Raw genomic sequence first — 21,305 nt, forward strand, 5'->3', positions numbered from 1 at the left:
GACATAGGGTCTAATCCTGCCGGTGCCTGTGTAATTTTTTGCGATTGTGAATGCTATGCGCATGGACGCGGATGGACATTGTGCGGTCCTAAGGTGCTCCGCACCTAAAAACCCCTAACGGCAACAACGCCGGCTTCAATCTTTTATCCGCTTCTTATAGCACCGCGGCCCGTCTCCTTTCGCTGCCTCGCACATAAAACCTTCTACCCTCGCTTTTTATCGTCAAGATCATGCATTCAGGGCCCAGCCATTGTTCGCGCGTACTAACCTATTTTTCTCCCCGCCACTCTTAAGTTGATAATCGTCGCTGTAATCAGCTCCCAGGTAGAATCGTCACCCTCATTAACCTCGACTTGTTCATCAGGGTTACCATCATTCCTTAATGTATAAATTGTATGAATCATTTTCTCATATTTGTGTTCTTTTAAGATCTTGTACATAGGCATGTGGTTATTTGACAACTGCCGCGCCCCTTTTTTTGTGTGCCTTTATAGCGCAACTATGCATTTCGATTGGAATATGTATGTATTTGTATATCAATTGTTGGCCTTTTTTTATGTTATTTCCTTTCACCCCCATGCCTAAAACGCATATGAGGGCCTTTAAGGTAAATGAATGAAAAACACGGTGCTTCAAAATTAAGCAAAATACCAGAGAGGCTCCATAGGCACGATTACACTATAAAATCAACTTTCACGTTCTGTGGAAATTAAGGTGCGTTCCTTGTATTTGAAAGCAAGTGCACCCTACGCAGTTTTAGTTGGCTAAGTGGGTGATATATTGGCATTTTAGCCGTTTTCCCGCTGTGAAAAAAAAATATAGAAACTCTAAATTGGAAAATGCCTGAAAAATACGTTAACAACTTTGTTGTACACAAAGACAATTAAAAGCCGGCTTGGATGCTATACCCGAATGCATTGCTGGAAACACATTTAATCAGGAGCAATATACGCAGTTTGATATAAAAGCCTGAATGGCCTCGGGCCTTCAATAAGTATCTTCTTAACACCAATGTATCATTATTAAAAGATAGCAACCAAGTTCCTTTAAAGTTGGTTTCACCATTAGGCAGAAATGCACTGTTGAGAAGACGTTAGCGTCAAACGCTGAGTTTTTTTTTTTTTCAGTGGCAATATAAGCAGTTTGATGTGAATGTACGGCGCCCTCAAGGCCTCTAATTAAATGCTTCCATAAAAAGAAATGTGTTTCCATAAAGTGACACGCCGATCCCATTCGAAGTCAACTTTCCAGTACAAACGCACTGACGGGGAGATATTTTTTCAGGGGCAATAAAAACTGTTTTACACAAAAAGATCAACGCTTTAGTGTTTTTTTATTATCAGCTTTCTCTCGCGCGACGAAAATTTAACACATCGAGGGGTACAGAGGGGCGTACGCCGTTTTACGTGGATTCCACATACAAATGTGGTAGAACGGACAATTGGGCTAGTTGGTAGATGTTCGTCTTGAAGGTGAAAGCGCTCACACAACAGGCCACCAGGGGGCCAAGCATGGCGGCCGCACCTCTCATCTGCTCCCGAAAAGTTTCCTATAATTTGGCGAAATAGTGCTTCTCACCCCCCCCCCCGGGGCTGCGGTATCGCAAGCCATGAACCCGGGCGACTCGCGCTCGAGCTCTCCCGAGCGCGTGGGCACCACGGAGAGCGGCGACGGACGCGCCGGCGCACCGGTGAGCGTGGAGCCTGACGACGAGCTACAGCGGGCCGGCGCGGAGCCCACGCTGGCCGAGATCGAGGGCTTCCCAGACGACTCCGAGGGGAGCCAGAGCCCCACAACTGAACCGGCCGTCACGGAGTTCCCCTCGGGGGATATTGTGACCTCACCGAGCCCCCCAACGACCGTGGAACGCGCGCCGGGGTACGACGAGCGGCAGCACGCCGACGCCGCAGTGAGGGCGACGCTGCAAATGCTTCGCCGGCAGCTCGAGAGCTTGCGGAACCTGGACGGGCGTCGGACGGCGCAGGGCGAGCGCGGCCAACTGGTCATCGCGCTTGCCGCATTCGTCATCGACGAACTGGACGCCGTCCACATCGAGCATGAGCGATGCTGGCGGCGAGACGGCGAGGCGACCAGCGGCGCCATGTTGGACGGAGCGGGGGAGGACGTCGCTGTAGCGGCGGCCATTCGGTCCCTCCTCGCAGCTGCAGCGGCGGAGGAGCGCAGCCCGGCCCCGGCGGCGACACTCGCCGCGCGGCCTGAGGACATTCCGAGAAATCAGCGAGCTGCCGGCAGCTACGCGGACGCGCTGCGGGAAAAGCCACGCCGGCGGCCGCGGGGGAAGGGACGGACACCATCACAAGGGAAGGTGGCCAGCGCCCTTCGAGACCCTTCCGCTACCGTCGGAGGAGAAAAAATTCCCGTCGGAGCGAGTGAGGAAGTGATAGGCGGCGCTGTGAGCGCTAAGAGCTGCCCACGCGAGGACGCGAGCGCAGCGCAGCCTCCTGCCCTGGCGGCCAGCGGCGGCAGCCGCAACCAAACCGCACAGGACGGCTGGCAGGAGGTCGTGTCGCTTTCTAAGCGTAAGAGAGCGGCACGTAGGCTTCGCAACGAGGGGAAAAAGCTTCCCCCACGCCCCACAACCCTCGGGACAGTCCTTTTTCGCCCGAAGGATCCGAGGGCAACGTTCGCGAAGCTGGCGCGCGACGCAATCGCTGGGCAGCTCACGGCGCGGCCTGGCGTGGTGGACGTGCGTGTCAACGCGCAGCGTAACGTCGTGGCGGCGGACGCGGGTACCGAGGAGGCCATGGAGGTGCTACTGGCCATCACCACCATCTGTGGCATCGACGTGAGCCCGCGACAGCCGTCGTCGAGCAGCACGGGTGTTATCGTGGTCGACGACATAGCGATCACGGCCGAGGCAGTCGCCTCCAGCCTCGAAACGCCCGTGCCGGTGCAGTCAGCTGTTCGCAGGGGGACTGCAATATACCTGCGCTTTTCGGCGTCGATCCCCCCTGCGGAGGTAGCGCTGCACAAGCTCCGACGGCCGGTGAGAGTGTGCCGACCGCGACCACTGCAGTGCGGCAGGTGTGGCAGGCTGGACCACGCCACAGCGAGCTGCAACCGCGAGAGGAGGTGCTGGCGATGCGGGGGTTCCCACCTGAAGGCAGCGTGCAAGGCCGCGAAGCCTTATTGCACCAACTGCGGGGGCCCCCACGTCGTGCTGGACCACTCCTGCCCGCGCTGGCAGGAGGAGCGTCGTGTGTGTGCGGAACTGGTACGAGCCCCGGCGCCTGCCTCTCGCATGGGCGTCCGTGCAGCCCTGCGAGCGGCCACGCAGCCCCAGCCGCCCCCTGTCGCACCCGTTACGATGCGCCAGCAGCCAGGCAGCAGCAGTGTTGCATCCGGGACGGAGCGGCAGCAGCACACAGCTCAGCGACAGCCCAGCAGCCAGGCGGCCCCTGTGCGGTCGAAGCGAGGACGGAAGAGCTTGTGCAAGCAGCCGGCCTCACAAGAACAGCCACACCCCGAGCCCCGCCATGGCTAGGAGCCGCCGCACACAGCCCCTGGTGCCTACAGTGCTGCAGTGGAACGTCAACTCGCTGCGACCGCGTCGTGCGGAGCTGAGTACGTTTCTGCTGCAGCACGAGCCCCATGTCGTGGCTCTACAGGAGAGCTATGTGCGAGTGGGAAGGGACGGCTCGGGGGGGACTCGCCTGCCGGGCTACACCGGCTATCACAGCCCTACGGCGTGTGACAGTGCCCAGTGCTCGGAGGTGGTGTGTGGCGACCCGTCCCACCCCCCAGGAACCTCGCGTGCCTCACTGTTTGTGAGGAACGATGTGCAGCACGCAGAGCTGGATACCAGTGCGGTGACGACAGTGGTGCAAGAGTGCGCGGCAGTGACGTTGCGGCTCAGTGCGGGTGGTGCAGACTTTACAGTGTGCAGTGTGTACGTGCGCCCTGGACGGCCTTGGGACGCGTGCCTCCTGGATCGGCTGGTGTCCCTGTGTGCAGTCCGCCATCTCCTCTGTGGTGACTTCAACGCACACCACACTGCCTGGGGAGATGGCCGGATAGACGCTCGGGGAGAGCATCTGTGGGACGCCATGCTGCGCCTCAACCTGTCCGTGCTGAACACTGGTGAGAGCACCTTCCGGCGGGGCAATTGCGCAGCCACCGCCATTGATCTCACCTTAGTGTCAGACGGGGTTGAGGCCACCTGGAGGAGGGAGCCCAGCACGTGGGGATCCGACCATTACCCGCTGCACATCGCACCACCCGACAGGACAGCCAAGCGAGCCGCACTGCACCACGTCACCCACTGGGACCTGTTCCGGCGCCGCCTTGCCGAGCAGGACCTGGGGGAAGGAGCCGAGCTGTTCCGGGGCCTGGTTTGCTGCGCCAGACAAGCCACGCAGAGCTGCACAGTAGCAGAGGGGGCCACCACGCCGGACCTGAAGCTGCTGCAGCTGCGGGCGGTGCGCAACCGTGCGGAGAGGAAGGCCCAGCGCTCGGGGGAGCGGGCGGACTGGACAGCATACCGGCGAGTGGATGCGGCTTGCCGCCGTCACGCCAACCGCCTGAGCCGGCAGCGCTGGGCCGAGCTATGCGTCAGCTCGGAGGCCGACCCACGCTGCCGCCGCCTCTGGGGCATCTTCAACGCCGTCCTGAAGCCCCAGAGAAACCGCAACCCCCTGGCTGCCATGGCCATCCGCAAGCAGGCCAGCTTTGCGGAGTTGGCCAACCTCTTCGCTGCACACTTCCTGCCGCCACACCAGGCGGAACCAGGGCCCGCTGCTGCTGTTGCTGAGACGGGGGAGCTACTTCACCCCCTCAACAACGCCCCTATCACGGAGACTGAGCTCCGCAGTGCCCTCCGCAGCTGCAAGCGTAAGTCGGCGCCAGGGGCGGACGGCCTCACCTACCAGATGATGCGCAATCTGGATGAGGTGGGGTTCGGCCGGCTCCTGGCCGCCTACAACGTCATTTGGGACGCGGGCCGGCTGCCACCAGAGTGGCTGCTAGCCATCTTGCGGCCCATCCCAAAGCCAGGCAAGGGCCTTGTGGCAGTCACGGCGTACCGGCCTGTGGCCCTCACATCCTGTGGCTGCAAGCTGCTCGAACGGGTGGCACTGCGGAGGATGGAGGCCATCGCAGCGGAGGAAGAGGCCATCCCCGAGCAGCTGACGGGCTTCCGGAGGCACCGGGCAGCCACCGACTCCATCGCCGACGTCGTGGCGGCCCTTGAACACGCCATGGCCTCCAAGCAGGTGGCGGCCTTGGTGCTGCTGGACGTGAAGGGCGCCTTCGACAACCTGCAGCGTCATGCCATCTCCCTGGCCATAGAGGGGGCTGGCATTGGGGGCAAGCTGCGGGGCTTTGTCGAGGCGTTCCTGACGGGCCGCACGGCGCAGGTGCAGGTGGGAGACGCCCTGTCGGCCCCCCAGCCGGTGGACGTGGGCACCCCACAGGGCTCCGTCATCAGCCCCTTCCTCTTCAACCTGGTGATGGCCGCCCTGCCAGGCTGCCTGCCCAGAGGAGGGGGCCACCGAGTGTACATTTCGGTGTACGCCGACGACATCGCCCTGTGGGTGCTGGGGCCCAAGGGTCAGGGCCGAGCCATTGTGCGGCAGCTGCAGGCGGCCATGGATGCAGTCCGGGCCAAGCTGGCGGGCGTCGGCCTACAGCTGTCGGCGTCAAAGACAGACGCCATGCTGGTGCATCCAAACGCCGCCGCCCGTGCACGGACCCAGCGCCTGACCATCGATGGTGAGGAGCTCCAGTGGAAGACCAGGGTGCGGTACCTGGGACTCACCCTGGACCACCGGCTGAACTTCCGGCAGGCAGCCAAGGAGCTCCGAGCCAGGGCGCAGCTGGCCACCACGGCGGTGCACAAGATGGTGGCCCGGGACAGGGGTTGCTCACAGCGGACAGCTCTCCGGCTGTACAACGCCTCCGCTGTGGGTCTCCTCATGTATGCGCTGCCGCTGGTGAGCCTGCGGAAACCGACCTGGCGGCAGCTGGAAAGGGATCACCGCAAGGGGGTCCGCGCTTGCCTCGGCCTGCCCCAGAGCTCGTCGTGCGAGAAGACGCTGGCCGAGGCGGGGGCGTGGACCCTCGAGATGACGGCTGACCGGCGGGCGCTTGGCCAAATTGACCGGCTGCGGCGCGCCGAGGGGGGCGGCCCGCTGCTGCAGCGACTGAGGGGCCATCACCGCTCGCGCATGGGGCGCATGCTGGCGCTCTACGAAGAGGTGGTGGCCCCCGTGGATGCGCAACCTGGTGGCCCGGCTCCTGCTCTGACAGCTGAAGTGAGGCTGGACATCCCAGGTCTGCGCAGCAAGCGGCGGACACCCCCATGCGGACAACTGCAGCTGACACGGGGCGTCATCTGGGGCGACCTCGAAAGCCACACCCTTGTCTACACGGAAGGCTCGGTGCGGCAGCAGCAGGGGTCGGCCGCAGCGGCAGCCGTGCTGGGAGAGGCCACCCGGCAGGCGCGGCTGCCCTATGCCTCATCTTCGGCCACTGCCGAGCTGGTGGGTGTCGGACTGGGCCTGGACCTGCTGCTGGAGGTGGAGCCCTTGCCCGAGCGCTGTGCCCTGCTGTGCGACTCCCGGGTGGCCCTGGCGCGTCTACGGGACGGCGACTCGCACTCCCTGTTGGTGCGGGGCATCCGGGAGAAAGCGGCGCAGCTGGCGGACCGGGGCACTCGGCTGTGCCTTCAATGGGTCCCCGCCCACATCGGCCTGGACGGAAACGAGCGGGCAGACGAGCTGGCCGCCGGGGCTCACGCGCTGCCTCCCTCGGACATGTTGGCCCAGGCGGCAGCGGACGACGCCCGCCTGCTCATCCAGCGACACCTCCGCACCGGGCATCCAGACCCGCGGCTGCGTGTCGGAGGGGGTCTGCCGCCTGTGCGGGCATCACGCCTGCCTCGTCGACTGCGCTCGGCCGTCCTGCGCCTCCGCGTGGGGGCCGCATGGACGTCAGAGCGGAAGCACCGACTGGGGCGGGTGGCCAGTCCCGCCTGCACGCACTGCCGAGCGCCCGTGCAGTCCCTGCCGCATGTACTGTACGAGTGCCCCAAGTTTGCGGCAGGGCGGGCGGAGCTTCTGGCCGTGCTCCGAGGGGTGCGGCCGCTCGAGGAACTGCTTTGGCCCCCAGGAAATGCCAGGGAGAGGGACAAAGTGCTCGAGGCCCTGGGAGCATACCTGGGGGCCTCGGGGCTCCACAATGCACTAAGCTACAACTCTACGTAACTGCCCGGGTCGCAGTGGAGTGTAGCTGTTAGGGTAGAATTCCTGTGTGTGTGTGTGTGTGGGTGTGTGAGTGGGTGTGTGTAAGTGTGCAGGTGTCCTACTCCTTCGTGTCCTGTATTTTGATATTTCTTTATTTGTCTGGTGTTTCGGTTTTTTTTTTTTTTTTTACTCTTTCACCTAACGTTGTATATAGGTTATTCTTGCCCATGTTTTATATATTTATGTTAGCCCTCTACCCTATCCCCCTATGCCTATGTACTCTTTCCTCCCTATCCCACCTCCCCCACACCAGCAGGCGTTCCGGTGTCCGCCCCTAGGCGAGACAATTAACGCCTGTTGGTGGACCTTCCTTTCTTGTTTTTGTGCAATAAATACATACATACATACGAAAGTAGAAAAAACAGAGACGACACGGCGCTAACTCGCAACTGTTTGTTTATTGAAAAGAGACACAAATATATACTTTCAGCATCTCCCGTGGTGCGTTTGTCTCTCCCAAGATAAAATCATGAAAGTCACTTTTCACAGGGACTAAATACATACCGGTGTACACGCGACAATCGAAGGGTAAGGGCATTAAAAACAGCAAAACCATAAAATATCAAGGCACCGCTACGATCGCAATGAGTTGCTCAGGTAAAAATATTCTTTGTCTGTCATAAAAATTGAGGGGGCACTAACACATCTATCTCCGGACCTTTTAATGCGAAATGCTTCTATCAGCTCTCGAGTTGTTTTATCTGGATGCCGTGACAAAACTGCGTTACCGCAGAAGATGGACGAACACCCATGCGTGGTGCAGTGTTCCCATAGTTGGGAGCCATGCTTTGATTTTTCACCTTTTTTGCGTTCTTGCGGACGTATGCTTTAACATCGCCAGTTTGTCCTGCATAAATGTGGCCACACGTTATCGGCATCAGATAAACAATACACGTTGCACACCGCACAAAGGGGGAAGTATGTTTCACTTTGCATGCTCGTCTTCTTGACGGCTGCTCACTGGGAGATGACTTTCTGTCTATTTTGCCGCATAACTTGGTCAGTTTGTTTGGGGCCGAGAAAACCACGTCCACGTCATACGTACCGGTTAGCAACATTCTTTAACCTGTCTTGTGCATACACTGAATGACGACAGGTTTTCTACAGTTATTTTCTTTTTCTCGTTCCCCCAATCTGATTTTGCTAGAGGAAGCCGGACTCACTCATGAGTCCACTCACTCAGACTCATTTGTACTCAAACTCAGGGGTGAGTTTCAGTTTGAGTGAGCGCGAGGCTAGTGTCGCATAGTGAGTTTGAGCTTCAGTGAGTTTGAGCCCGATTGAGTTTGAGTACGCCTGAGACCAAATGAGTTCTGAGTCCATTCTGAGTTTGAGTACATTTTGAATTCTGGGTTTCTTTTTGAGTTTTGAGTTCATTTTGAGTTCTGAGTTGAGTACATTCTGAGTTTTGAGTACAATTTTAGTTCTGAGTACATTTTGAGTTTTGAGTACATTTAGAGTTTGAGTCCATTTAGAGTTCTGAGGGCATATGAGTTTTTAGTCCATTTTGAGTTCTGAGTAGATATGAGTACATATGAGGCAGCTATAGTTGGCGGTTTAGTTTCATGTGTCGCTTTCGGCTCGCAATTCAGGTTACCTACGGGTACGGCAGCCTTCGTGATGCGCATGCTCGGTTGGTGGGGAGGGGGGGTGTCTCATTTCACGGCTGGGCGTGTGAATGATGATCGGCTGGTGAGGTCATAAAAAAGGATTATCTCACCTTTTCCTCTTGATGGACCCTCTACGGAGGTGAGAGAGCGTGGCGGGGAAGCACACGGTGGCGCTTGCTTGCTGGTTGTTCGCCTGCTTCTGTCAACGGTTTGATCTGTTAGGGTCAAAAAGGAAGAGGTGAGCGCCAGGTGTGAGTGCCAGGTGAGCTAGGTGAAGAGGTGAGCGCCAGGAGGTACAGCGGCTGTCCCCTCCGCTGTTTCAAATGAGTTGTCAACTGAATCAACTTGGCGACGCCCGTTTAGATAGAATAATGACCGCATTATGAAATAGATTGTGTGAAAATTCAAACTGATGTCGCTAAGGCGTGTAATGGTATCAAGTTAAGGGTCCCGATTAATTGAATCACGCGAGGTAAATTAAAAAATGCTTCCTGTGTACAGTCATCAGGCAGTCTTAATAAGTCATAGATTGGTTTAACATTCAAAACGATGCCACGGGGGCGCGTGGGGAATCATATTCAAGGTCTAGATGAGGGGAATCACGTGGGACAAAAATGCGTTATGGTTATATCATGACCTAGTCATTGCTAGTCATAGATTGGGTTAAAATTCAAATTCATTGCGCTAGGGCATGTGGCGCATAAATTAAAGCGGGCTCTGCATGTAATTAATTAAGGCCGTCAGGGGCTCAGGTATCCGCGTCGCCTCCGCTGGTGGCTGTTTTCCTCTGTCCCTTTCATGTACCCGAACGGACGCCAAGTTCGGAGCCGCGGAGAGCGTGTGTTGTTCCCCTCCTTTTGTGTGTCAAAGGACGGGGGTGCAACACACGCTCTCCGCGGCTCCGAACTTGGCGTCCGTTCGGGTACATGAAAGGGACAGAGGAAAACAGCCACCAGCGGAGGCGACGCGGATACCTGAGCCCCTGACGGCCTTAATTAATTACATGCAGAGCCCGAACTTAACAGTCTCGATGAGGGGAATCACGTGGGACAAATGCAGGAATTCTTCCTCATTATTATCATATGACATAGTCATAATGGGTCATAAATTTGAGTTCATTTAATTTCATTTATTCCACCTTAAAGGACCGAAGGCATTACATAAGGGGGACGGCGTACAAGGTATAATAAACAAAGGGTACCAAGGCCACCAAAAAAGGGTACCAAGGATAAACATTTAGACAACAATGATAATAGAAATGATACAAAATGCCAAGTACACAGTAAGCATTACCAGGTGCAAAGAAAAAGTATAGGTTTGGATTAAAATTCAAAATTATGCCACTAGGGTGTGCGGGGCATCAAATTGAAGGTTGCGATGAGGGAAATAACATGGGACAAAAATGCGGTATGGCTATATTATGATATAGTCATGGGTAGTCATTGTTTGAGTTAACATTCAAATTGATGCCACTAGGATGTGTAGGGTATCAAATTTACGATTTTGATGACGGGAATCATGTGGGACAAATAAAGAAAGGCTTCGTTGTTCTAATCATGAGATACTCACGGTGAGTCATAGATTAGGTTAAAAATTCAAGGTGAGGCCCCGAAACCACGTGGGGTATCAAATTCAAGGTTTCAATTAAGGGAATCACGTGGGGCATATAAATAATGCGTCCTGCTTACAGTCATGAGAGTCGTGGTTAGCCAGATTTGATTAAAATTCCAAATGATCCTGCTAGGGTGTGTGGTGTATCAAATGTCTCTCTGAGGAAAATCCCGTGGTACAAATATAAAAATGCTTTCTGGTTATAGTTATGAGATAGTCGTGGTGACTCACAGATTGAATGAAAATTTAAGTAACGCAAATAGAGCTTGTTGGATATTAGGTTAAAGGTCTCGATGAGGAAAATCACGTGGAATAAATAAAGAAATGCGTCCTCCTTATCATCATGATATAGTCGTGGCTAGTCACAGATTGGGTTAAAATTCAGTGATGCCGATAGGGCGTGTTGGGTATCAAAATATTTGTCTCGGTGAAGGAAGGTGGATCGGATGCTGCCTTTGGAAATGATGGCACTGAATAATGACCCGTTAAGTAAAAAAGTCTTATTCAGTGCCCTATAAGTATAACTGTGGTCGTGAATTGTTGGCACGCCATCTTGAAAGCGTGGTTGGTTCGACACATTGCAGCACTCAACACCAGTCAACAAGCCTGCGTTCCCATGAAAAGATGAGGAACTATTGGGCTGATATGCCTCCTACGTACGCTCAGAAGTGGGTTGGCGCAATCAGCGAATGCCTCCGATCGCGCGCGCGATAGTGCAAAATTTCCAAACATGGCTTGCTTCTGTCGGTGCGCGAACATGTTGTCATTTATACGCGCTCCCATACCTCATAGCGAGTCGGTTGTTAAACAAAGCCTTAAATACTACTTTAACTGAGCAGTTCGTAGACATAGATGCTCATAAAAGTAAAACATTTGCCGCCTCATAACACTATTTCCTGCTGCCAAACAGGGGCAACTTATTTGATACACCAAGATTTCACGGCCATTTGCTTGCTTAAAAGAACTTTAGCGTTTCAGCGGCGGGTGGGAACCGCGAACAGTCATTTCTTGACACGACCGGGTGTTCTCCGTCACCGCGACGCTTTTATTTCGCTTTCGGCGCCACTTTTTCGCATACACGAGCTGCAGCATAGGTGGCCGGATTATTTTCGTCGGCTTTCCGTCGATGAGATGAACACAACATACCTCCAGAGAATAGAAACGTGCGATAGAGATTGAACATGAAAGTAAATAAACAGCACTTCCAGAAGCAACGTACGACAGTATACGTATTCTGGCAAATTTGCTTGGTTCGAAGTCTTTCCGATTCAGCACGGCGACCAATTCGCGGCGGCACTCAATAGGTGCAGGAAATTTGTGCAGCGAATAGATTCCGCACACGCAGACACTTCTTTTGTCGTGATGCACTTCACACGTTTCTTGCAGGAGCACTTTGCCCTAACGCTGATTGTTGGTGCAGCCAACACCGGCGTAATCACGCCCGGACGGGCAGCTTCGATACATCGCCAAGTAAGGACAATGACAGGGACCTGCCCACAATTAAGAAAATAAACATGAATTGGGGATGAAAAGTCAGGCGTCCTGCTGGCACGGCGAAACGTAGCTTCACAGGCAACCCCCGTCAGGACAAAGTGAGTGTGGGGTGGCCCGCCGCCTTAGCGGATTGGGACGGAATCTAAGGGCAAATCTGACAGCTCTCGGACGCTTTGAACGTTCTCTTTAAAGCACTGTTGAACTTGTCGCTGCCCACGTACCGAATAAATGACACTTACGAATTTTCTATGCCGCCTGAATGTCGGATATCCACGCGCGGCACGGAGCAACAGCGTGGGACTGCGACGTCGTCTGCTCGCCCCGCAGTCTCCAAGAAATGCCCGCCAGGTAGTGCCTCGATCGTTAGAAAATGGCCGACCCGGCAAAATTCCAGTCTATACAAATTATAGAAGCGGGGTACAGTGAGCAGTGTTTGGCTGCGGACGTTGAGCCTTCCCGACATTTAAAAAGTTTCCCCGATCTCCATCTCCATCTTGCCCCAGTGGCTGTTAACCAACGTTGTTTTGGTGGCTACGCGGGCTTTTTTTCCAGACATTACGAGCCGCAGGGTATCGACCAAGCCACGTTTTAAAGATGGCCTGGTCAAATGCTGCAAACACGATTGATCCCTGTGAAGCAGCACCAGATGAGGATTGTTAAATATTGTAAGGGCCTTGGGTACTTGGTGAAGTAGGACGTTTATTCTACGCCACAGCCGTCTCCGAACGCCGGTCCAGGAACCAACGATGATTATGATCAGTCCATAAGAAGACGAAGTATTCCTCGAAGTGTTTGATGATGAGAATAATGTGGAAGTGAAATAAATGAATTTCCATGCTTCGCAGCTTCGCGCTTACAATAATGCCGTCCTTCAAAGCTGAACTCGCCATTATTAAGTAGCATGTGTTTGCTTTAGCTACACGTGAATCCCGACATGGAAATCAATAATTGTACAGCCCCGATGAGCTTACGACAGAACTCTAAATTTTTACTTATGAAGTGACTGCACATAATGATCTTACGATGCGGTCATTGCCTGGTTTAAATTTTCTCCCTCAAACCCCTCCCTTTGACACCACAATTTCTTTTGTGCTTCAATTCTAGTATCTGCAATCAATTTGCGGATTTTATCTACTCCTAACTAGCACTGATCAGCGGGATGCCATTTTTATCTGCCCCACATTTATTAATCGAATCCTTTAATTTGATACCCCACACACCCCGCCAGCATTTCTTTGAATTTCAACCTAATTTATGACTTACCATGACTATCGCATGAGGATAACGCGGAACCATCTTTCATTTGTCACAAGTGATTCCCGTCATCAAGAATTTCAATTTGATACCTCAAACCTCGCGGCGGCATCACTTTGATTTTTAACCCAATCAATGACTCATCATGACTATGTCATGATTATGACCAGGAGGATTTTTTTTCTCCAGTAATTTCCCTCATTGAGACCTTCAATTTGACACCCCACACGCCCTAGCGCACATCACTTTGAATGTTAACCATATCTATGACTTACCATGACTTTGTCATGATTATAACCAGGAAGCATTTTTTTTTTGTCCCACGCGAATCCCCTCACCGACATCTTCAATTCGATACTCCACACACACTAGCGGCATCTCAATGAATTTTAAAGCATTGTATGGCTCACCGTGACTATGTCATGATTATGACCAGGATGTATTTCTTATTTGCCCAACTTTATTTCCCTAATCGAAACCGTTAATTTCAAACCCCACACACATAAGGGTCAACATTATGAATTACATAATTTATTATAACTCACCATAACTCCGTCATGATTATGACAACGAAGCATTTTTTGTTTGTCCCACGTGATTTCTCTCCTCGTGACCTCCAATTTGATACCCAACATGCCGTAGCGGCACACCATTTTGAATTTTAACCCAGCTGTGACTATACATGGCTCCCGTGTTACACGGTTCACCATTTTCGATATTTTTTTTATATTTTATTTTTAGTTTTTTTTTTAATTGCGTTTGATCACCCATCTACATTTGCGCTTTTATAACGATTACAGGTTTAATTTCCGTGATATATGCATTTTCGTGCAAATGCAGGGCGTTACACGGTCCTGGCTGGGGGTGCGGGGGGGGGGGGGCAGGGGGATACTCGGCAAAGAAGGCTACGCATTAAAAAGCAAAGGCATGTCCATGAGCGCCCCGCGCTCCAGAGATTTGCGAGGGCAGTTCACTTTGACACAAGGCGTTTTTTTCAGGATGCAGAGCAAGAATGCACGGGACCGTAACCCAGAACAGCTTCGATGTAAATGAACTCAGCGGTGATTGCACGTCCACTCGCTCAATGTTTTGTTTCTCCCCAGGGCCTTAGCACACCACCGAGAGTGGACCCCATCTGTCATAAACACGAACACGGAGCTTACACCAAGAGTTTGGTATCAAATATATAGACGGAAGGAAGGAACAATGTAGAAGAAAGGCAGGAAAGTTAACCTTGCTAGAGCCTAGTTTGCTATCCTGCACGTGGGAAAGGGGAAATGGGCAAAAAAGAGAGAGGAAAAAAACGAGGAAAAGTTGGACCAGACACGTATGCCCAGCACTGACGCACTGGCAGTGATTGACACTGGAGGCTCTCAGTCTATAGCCTAGTGTTCAAGTTCGTCGCCCGTAGAAAACGTAATAGTTCCTTAGTCGCCTTCTCACCGGATGACTGAGAAGGCCAGTGGCACAGAATCTTCTCCTCCGAAAATGGCCGCCGAGAGTCCAGGTTCCTCAGCGCGGACGACAGCTTTTTTCTTTCAGCCGAGTAGCGTGGGCACTCGCATAAAACGTGGCGTATCGTCTCCGATGTGCCGCACGTTTCGCACTCCGCCCTTGCTCCCATTCCTATTAAGTACGAGTAAGCATTTGTGAATGCCACCCCCAGCCAGAGACGGCAAAGAAGAGTTGCGTCAGACCGTGGGAGGCCTAGTGGGAGGGGACGTTGCAGGTGCGGGTCAAAGGCACCAATGCGTGCGCATGTGAAATCTTCTGGAGACCATTGGGAGCTAGCTGTTTCCCGGGCAAAAATGCGGAGGACCCTAGCTGCGTCCGTCCTAGACAATGGGATGAGTACAGTTGTCGCTGTTTGATGCGCCAGCCGGGCGGCAGCGTCCGCACTTTAGCTGCCGACAATGCCGCAGTGGCTAGGAAGCCACTGTAGGGTGACATCATGACCCGCCTGGGCAGCACGGTTGTACACCATTCTTATTTCTGGCAGGAGCTGTTCGTGAGGTCCCCGGCACAGCGCTGACTGGAGTGACTGAAGTGCAGGCTTCGAATCACAGAAGATAGCCCATCTGCGGCACGAACTTGCTACGGATGGCCGTAAGTTCTGTAGCCGTGGATGTCGTAAGATTGGCTATCTTGAATTTACTGCACAGTGACAGTCGTGGTATAACAACAGCTCCGGCAGAACCCGACGATGTTACCGAGCCATCAGTGTATACATGGGTTCGGTCACTGTATGTCTCGTGCATGTACGTCAGAGCGAGCTGTTGCAGGGCCGGAATTGGAAGATCACGTTCTTTTGTCACTCCTGGGATATCTAGGCATACTCGGGGCTGCATCACACACAACAGCGGAACGAGCGGTCTCATCGCCGGCGTGTAGTTCGATGGAACGCTGGTGTTGTGGGCAGCTACTACCCTTGCGAACGACGCCCGGGGACGGGTCACTGGTATTCCCGCAAGGTGATGGTTAGGTAGACGGGTGAGGTGCCTGATATGTGTCCTGAGTATTTCAACGTCCACAAAGGTTACCAAAGGGTGATTTCGAGCCAGGGCAATGGTCGCTGCTGTGGACGTACATCGTGGTAGGCCAAGACAGGTTCGCAGGGCCTGAGCTTGTATACCCTGAAGTGACCGAGTAGTTGTGCGGCACGCTCCAGAAAGGACAGGGGCACTGTATCGCAGATAGCCCAAGAACAGCGCGTTGTAGAGCTGTAACATCGACTTCAGTGGTGTTCCCCACGTCTTGCCGCCGATGAGTTTAAGCACATGCACCACTGCAGAGAGCCTCTTCTTTAGAACGTTAACATGAGCGCTCCAAGAAATGCCCCTGTCGACAACTATGCCGAGAAACTTGTGATTTCTCACATAAGACACCCTTTGACCATTAATATACAAAGGGTATGCATACATAGGCTTTCGTGTAAACGGAAGCACGGCGCATTTGCTGCTGGATATTTCCAACCCTTGTCCGTGTAGATATGAGGTCGTCAAGTCTGCGGCATTTTGCAGTCGGGCGCGCACATGCCAACGAGTCACGCCATCTGCCCAAACACATATATCGTCGGCGTATATCGACACGTGAACCCTCCTTGGAAGGCCTTCATAAAACGCAGAAGGGCTTTTGTTGCCTTCTGCGAAGTCGATTGTAGGGGTCTTTGTCCTAGAATAGTCTCTAGCTTGAACTGTTGATTGTCCAATCTGAGCTCGGCTTCCAAAGTTTAGCTGAGAGACTCTAGTGCCCACGAAGGGACTAAAGTATGTGCGCGACCCCGCTCCTATCCCCCCTTTTTCGCCTGCCATCTCTTTTATCCCCTGAACACCCCTTCCCCAGTGCCGAGTAGCTATCCGGGCTCTAAGCCTGGATAACCTCTCGGCCTTTCCTTTCGCTTTTCTCCTCCTCCTCCTCCTTGGAAGGTGAGAAATCAGGCCAATTAGTGTAAGGTTGAAAGTGTAGGGCTCAGGACGCCTCCTTGGGGAACACCACGATGAGTATAGTGAGCTGATGTCGGCCCATCTGGAGTCATAACAAAGAATGACCTCTCTGTTAGGTAGTTCCGTATCCACTGGTAGACCCGGCCACCGAGCCCCACAGCCTGCAGTACTTTAAGAATCGCATCGTGCTCCACGTTATCGTGGGCCCCTTTAACGTCGAGGAACAACGCAGCACATATCCGCTTCGCACTTTTCCGCTGCTGCACAAAAGTCACCAAATCAATGACGCAGTCAATGGATGAGCCTCAACGACGGAATATATAGACGGTATTCGTTGAAAAGTTTAGCGGTCAATTTCTTCGCTTGGCAACACTGGAAACGGCCGCAGACATGGCCGATGCGCCACGGGCACGGCGCAGCCTGGTCCACTGCGGCCGCATGCCGAAGAAAAAAAAGACACCGGCGTGCGTCATCTGCTCCGTTCCAATCCGATTCTAAACTGTGGCGCCAACAGAGATGTTATTAATCGCACTCACAGTGAACTCGACGCAATACTTTGCGTTCGGCGAATAGTTCGTAACTTAAAACATTCATGTGTTTCACAGTCGTGGTTAGCACGGACAAGTGCCGCCATCCCGCGGAGCCCGACGTAACGAGCACGCCGCCGTAAAGCCGATTGCGGAGGCCGTGGGCGCACTCGCACGGTTGCATGGAGGAGAAGAGGGGTGCCTGATCTGCGGGCCGTGCGCGCAACGTCGCCTAGCAACAGACGCTTGGCCACAGATATGGCGGCGCACACTTGGTTGCATGCATGCATTCCACGCCATTGAATACCGAGGATACGTACAATTGCTTGCAAGCAGCTGTAATCATCATAGCCAGAAGGTATCGCTGCATTAAACCTGAAACAAAAATTATTTCTGACCTCACAGGAGTTACGGTATCATGTACCGAATGCAAGAGTTTGAGCTCACGAATTTGCACCCGTATTATTTTTACCACGCGGGAATTTTAAAGCTCTGAAGGCAACAAAAGCCCTTTTGCGTTTTATGAAGAAAACAGGCTTAGCCGAAAGACTATAGTGCCCGCAAAGGGACTAAAGTGTGTGCACGGCCCTTCTCCTTTCCCCTCTTTTTTGTTTGCTTTCTCTTTCATCCCCTGCACACCCCTTCCCCAGTGTCAAGTAGCAATCCGGGCTCTAAGCGTGGATAACCTCTCGGCCTTTCCGTTTGCTTTTCTCTCTCTCTCTCTCTCTCTCTCTCTCTCTCTCTCTGAATGTTAAGGAAATCTGTGTCCATCTGATCCGGAGTAAATTCCTAGCACGAGAGAGTTGTGCATTTGAGTTCTGAATTCATTTTGAGTTTTCAGTCCATTTTGAGTTCCGTGTTCATTTTAAGTTTTCAGTTCATTTTGAGCTGTGAGTACATTTGGAGTTTGAGTATATTTTGAGTTTTGAGTACATTTTGAGTTCTGAGTACATTTTGAGTTGAGTACCTTTTGAGTTCTGAGTACATTTTGAGTTTGAGTCCATTTTGAGTTTTGAGTCCGAGTGAGCCTGAGTTTTGCGCTCACTGTGAGTATGAGTTTGAGTGAGCGCAGATGTGCTTCTCAGCAATGAGTCTTAGTTTGAGTGAGTGGTTATTCGAAAATAAATTTGTGAGTGAGGTTGAGCGAGCCGCGCCAACTTTGCCGAGGCATGGATTTTGCGCCTGTTATTAACTTAAGGATTATCTTGCCAATGATAGATTGCGAAAAACCAACCCTATTTTGTCTTTCTAGCTGGCTTGTGAAACTACTGGATATTTTTTCGGTGCACGATTTTGTGAGGGATGCTCACAGACAAGAAACACCGATTCCGATTTTTACTATCTTTCAGCGCCCGGAATCGAAGTCTATGGGCTTCTTTTTCTTTGAACGCGAAAAGTAGGACCAGCAGGTATGTTATTCTTCTCGATACAGCCTCAGACCCAAAAACTGTAATCATTGTTCCTTTGGTAACTCAACTGTAAAGCTCAGACCACAGCCGTACTTTTTTAAAAGGGTTCAAAACCGGAGTCATATTTTGGTCGAGGATATCAGGATTAAGAAATACTAGAAAATCGTCTACGTATCTGGAAATCTTACTGGCCACCTCTCCCAAATTTTTCTCAATAAGTCTGTCAATTCTTTCTAGAAATATGTTGCTAAGAATAGGGCCACTTTAGACCCTATGCGCACACCTGTTTTTTTTAAGAAAAAACTTTTCTTTCCATTCCACAAAGGTGGACCTCAAATAAAACGATAGGATTTCCAGGAATGTGTGGACAGACACACCACAAGTGCTGATGAACTTTATCTCGTCATTATTTTCGGTGATGCAAAGCCGCACACTCTTCATAAGATCTCCAAATGGCATGGAATAATATAGGTCTTGGACATCAATACTAAAGAAATCGCAGGCACCCGTATTCGACAGCTTAAGAAAACTCACAAGTTCATCAGAGTTCGGGATGAAGAATGGGCCGCATGCAGCAACACTGAGCAAATGCTTCAGCAGAAATCCAGACACCTCTCGCTGCGAAGCGCTTCTTTCAGTTACGATTGCACGAAAAAGAACACCAGGTTTATGTGTTTTAGCTCCGAAGAAAATCTCCAAATGAAGGCCTTTCGACTTCTTAACCGAACTGGCGAGACTTTCCAGGTTGTGCTCATGCAGCAAAGCTAGGGCTTTTTGGTTATCTTTTGCTGGCTTAGGTCCACTGGAACAAAATTCTTCGCGACCGCTTCAAAAGCCTTTTGCGAGTATGTTCTCTACGGAGAAATTACAAAGAAACCTTCCTTATCGGACGTCAACAGATGCAAGTTATTTTTCACAGCATAATTAACCAGGCTTTTAACATTCAGGAAGATTTTTCGGTTACCTTCTGATCCCGATAGTCCAAACACGACCCCAGCTTTCCCGTTGAACCGTGGGCGGTCCACTTCCGAAAAGCGCCACGAGACAGGCCTGGACGGCACCAGTTTTTCTGGCGGACTCAAGACAGGCTCGCCTGGCTTTAGGTACACTGGAACAAAGTTATTCGCAACAGCTTCAAAAGTTTTTTGCGAGAATGTTCTCTACGGAGCAACAACAAAGAAACCTTCCTTATCGGACGTCAACAGATGCAAGTTATTTTTCACAGCATAATTAACCAGGCCTTTATCATTCAGGAGGTTCTTTCGGTTACCTTTCGATCCTGATCGTGAAGCTACGTCCACAGGTTCCGCGATGAACCGACAGCGGTCCCCTTCCGGAACGCGCCACCAGACAGACCTGTACAGCGCCAGTTTTTCTGGCGGACTCAAAACAGGCTCCCGGCAGAACTTCGGCCCGAGCTGCAAAACGGAAGCGAACGTCGTGTTCCTTGGAGAAGGAAACGTTCCTGACCAACACAAAAAGGTTTTGCAGCCAAAAGATAAAGTTCGAGATAAAGTTTCAGATAAGATAAAATTCGTCAGAACTTGTGGAGTGTCTGCCAACACTTTCCTGGAAATCCTTACCTTTTATTTGAGGTCCACCTTTTGTAGAATGGAAAGGAACGTTTCATCTCCTAAAAACTGGTGTGTGCATAGCGTGTAAAGTTGCCCCTGTTCTTAGCAACATATTTCTAGAAAGAATTTACAGACTAATTGAGAAAAACTTGGGAGAGGTGGCCAGTAAGATTGCCAGATACGTAGACGATTTTCTAGTATTTGTAAAGCCTGATAGCCTCGACCAAAAGGTGACTCAGGTGTTGAACCCTTTTAACTCTTTCGTTACCACTCCTATTCAAATCGATCACCGGTGATCGATGATTTATATTGCCTATTTTGACATGTTTTAGTCATTTCTTGTACACAAAATGCGGCCAGTGGTTAGTCTCGGCACTGCACTTTTAGAATCAGTTTAAATTTTCCCGCTCCGGCGGCACTGAGATTTCTGACCGAGTTTTTTGCGAGCTGAGGTGGGTGTGTTTTTGAGGAAGGGGGCGTGGCTGCTGCACTTGACAAAAAAGGATGCAGATCGTGGTTAGGCTGCATTATATTTTTTTTCGAAAGGCTCCTGGCAAATTAAGTACCAAATAATGTTGTCAGCTTCGTAATCTGACAGCGTTGAGAGGAGATAATTACTTGAAAAAGACACCAGGTATTCACTAGTTATCTTCGGTTCGGAGAAAGGGCAGCTTTATTATTCCAAAGCTCATTTCAGATGGTCCCCCGCATGTCTAGCAAGTGTGCCTGGCATTTTCAGCCAGCTTCCAGAGGTTTCGTTTTTGCGTTACGAAATTCATATTTGGCGCTACTACGCAGTTACCCAACTACAAGCTCATTTGCCACGAAGCCTCCGTTGCCCGCTACTGTTCCTCGAAACAAGCATGCCGGTCATGCTTCTACTTTATCCACGCCTTACCTCTGCGATAACAGCTTCCGCTGAAAGTAAAAAAAATGACACCAAGTCGTCGGGTATCAGTTCGGACAAGGAGAATGCTCCAATTGGCCTTGAACACTGCCAGCTCACCGGCCAGTTTTGGTTTCATACGAGGGTATTTCCGGAGGTCTAGTGTCGCTGGTTAGTAGAACTGTCTATTCTGACAGTCTCCGACAGCCTTGTATTTGTTTCGTCTCGAAATTGT

The 21,305-nt window shown here is 52.0% G+C and overlaps 1 protein-coding gene across 1 annotated transcript in view; it reads right to left on the minus strand.

Annotated features, from left to right (window-relative positions):
- Positions 1-21,305, minus strand: part of LOC144148170 (barrier-to-autointegration factor-like) — a 164,240-nt gene that overhangs the window by 141,269 nt on the left and 1,666 nt on the right. The window contains exons 2-3 of the mRNA XM_077679750.1: positions 19,881-20,028; positions 19,575-19,718 (exon numbers count right to left, since the gene is read on the minus strand). The gene's annotated coding sequence lies outside the window, so the exon portion shown is untranslated. The remainder of the gene's footprint in view (positions 1-19,574; positions 19,719-19,880; positions 20,029-21,305) is intronic.

This window comes from Haemaphysalis longicornis, unplaced genomic scaffold (genome assembly GCF_048455015.1).
Source record: "Haemaphysalis longicornis isolate Haplotype H1 unplaced genomic scaffold, Haemaphysalis longicornis Haplotype H1 scaffold_8, whole genome shotgun sequence".
Taxonomy (NCBI): Eukaryota; Metazoa; Arthropoda; class Arachnida; order Ixodida; family Ixodidae; genus Haemaphysalis; species Haemaphysalis longicornis.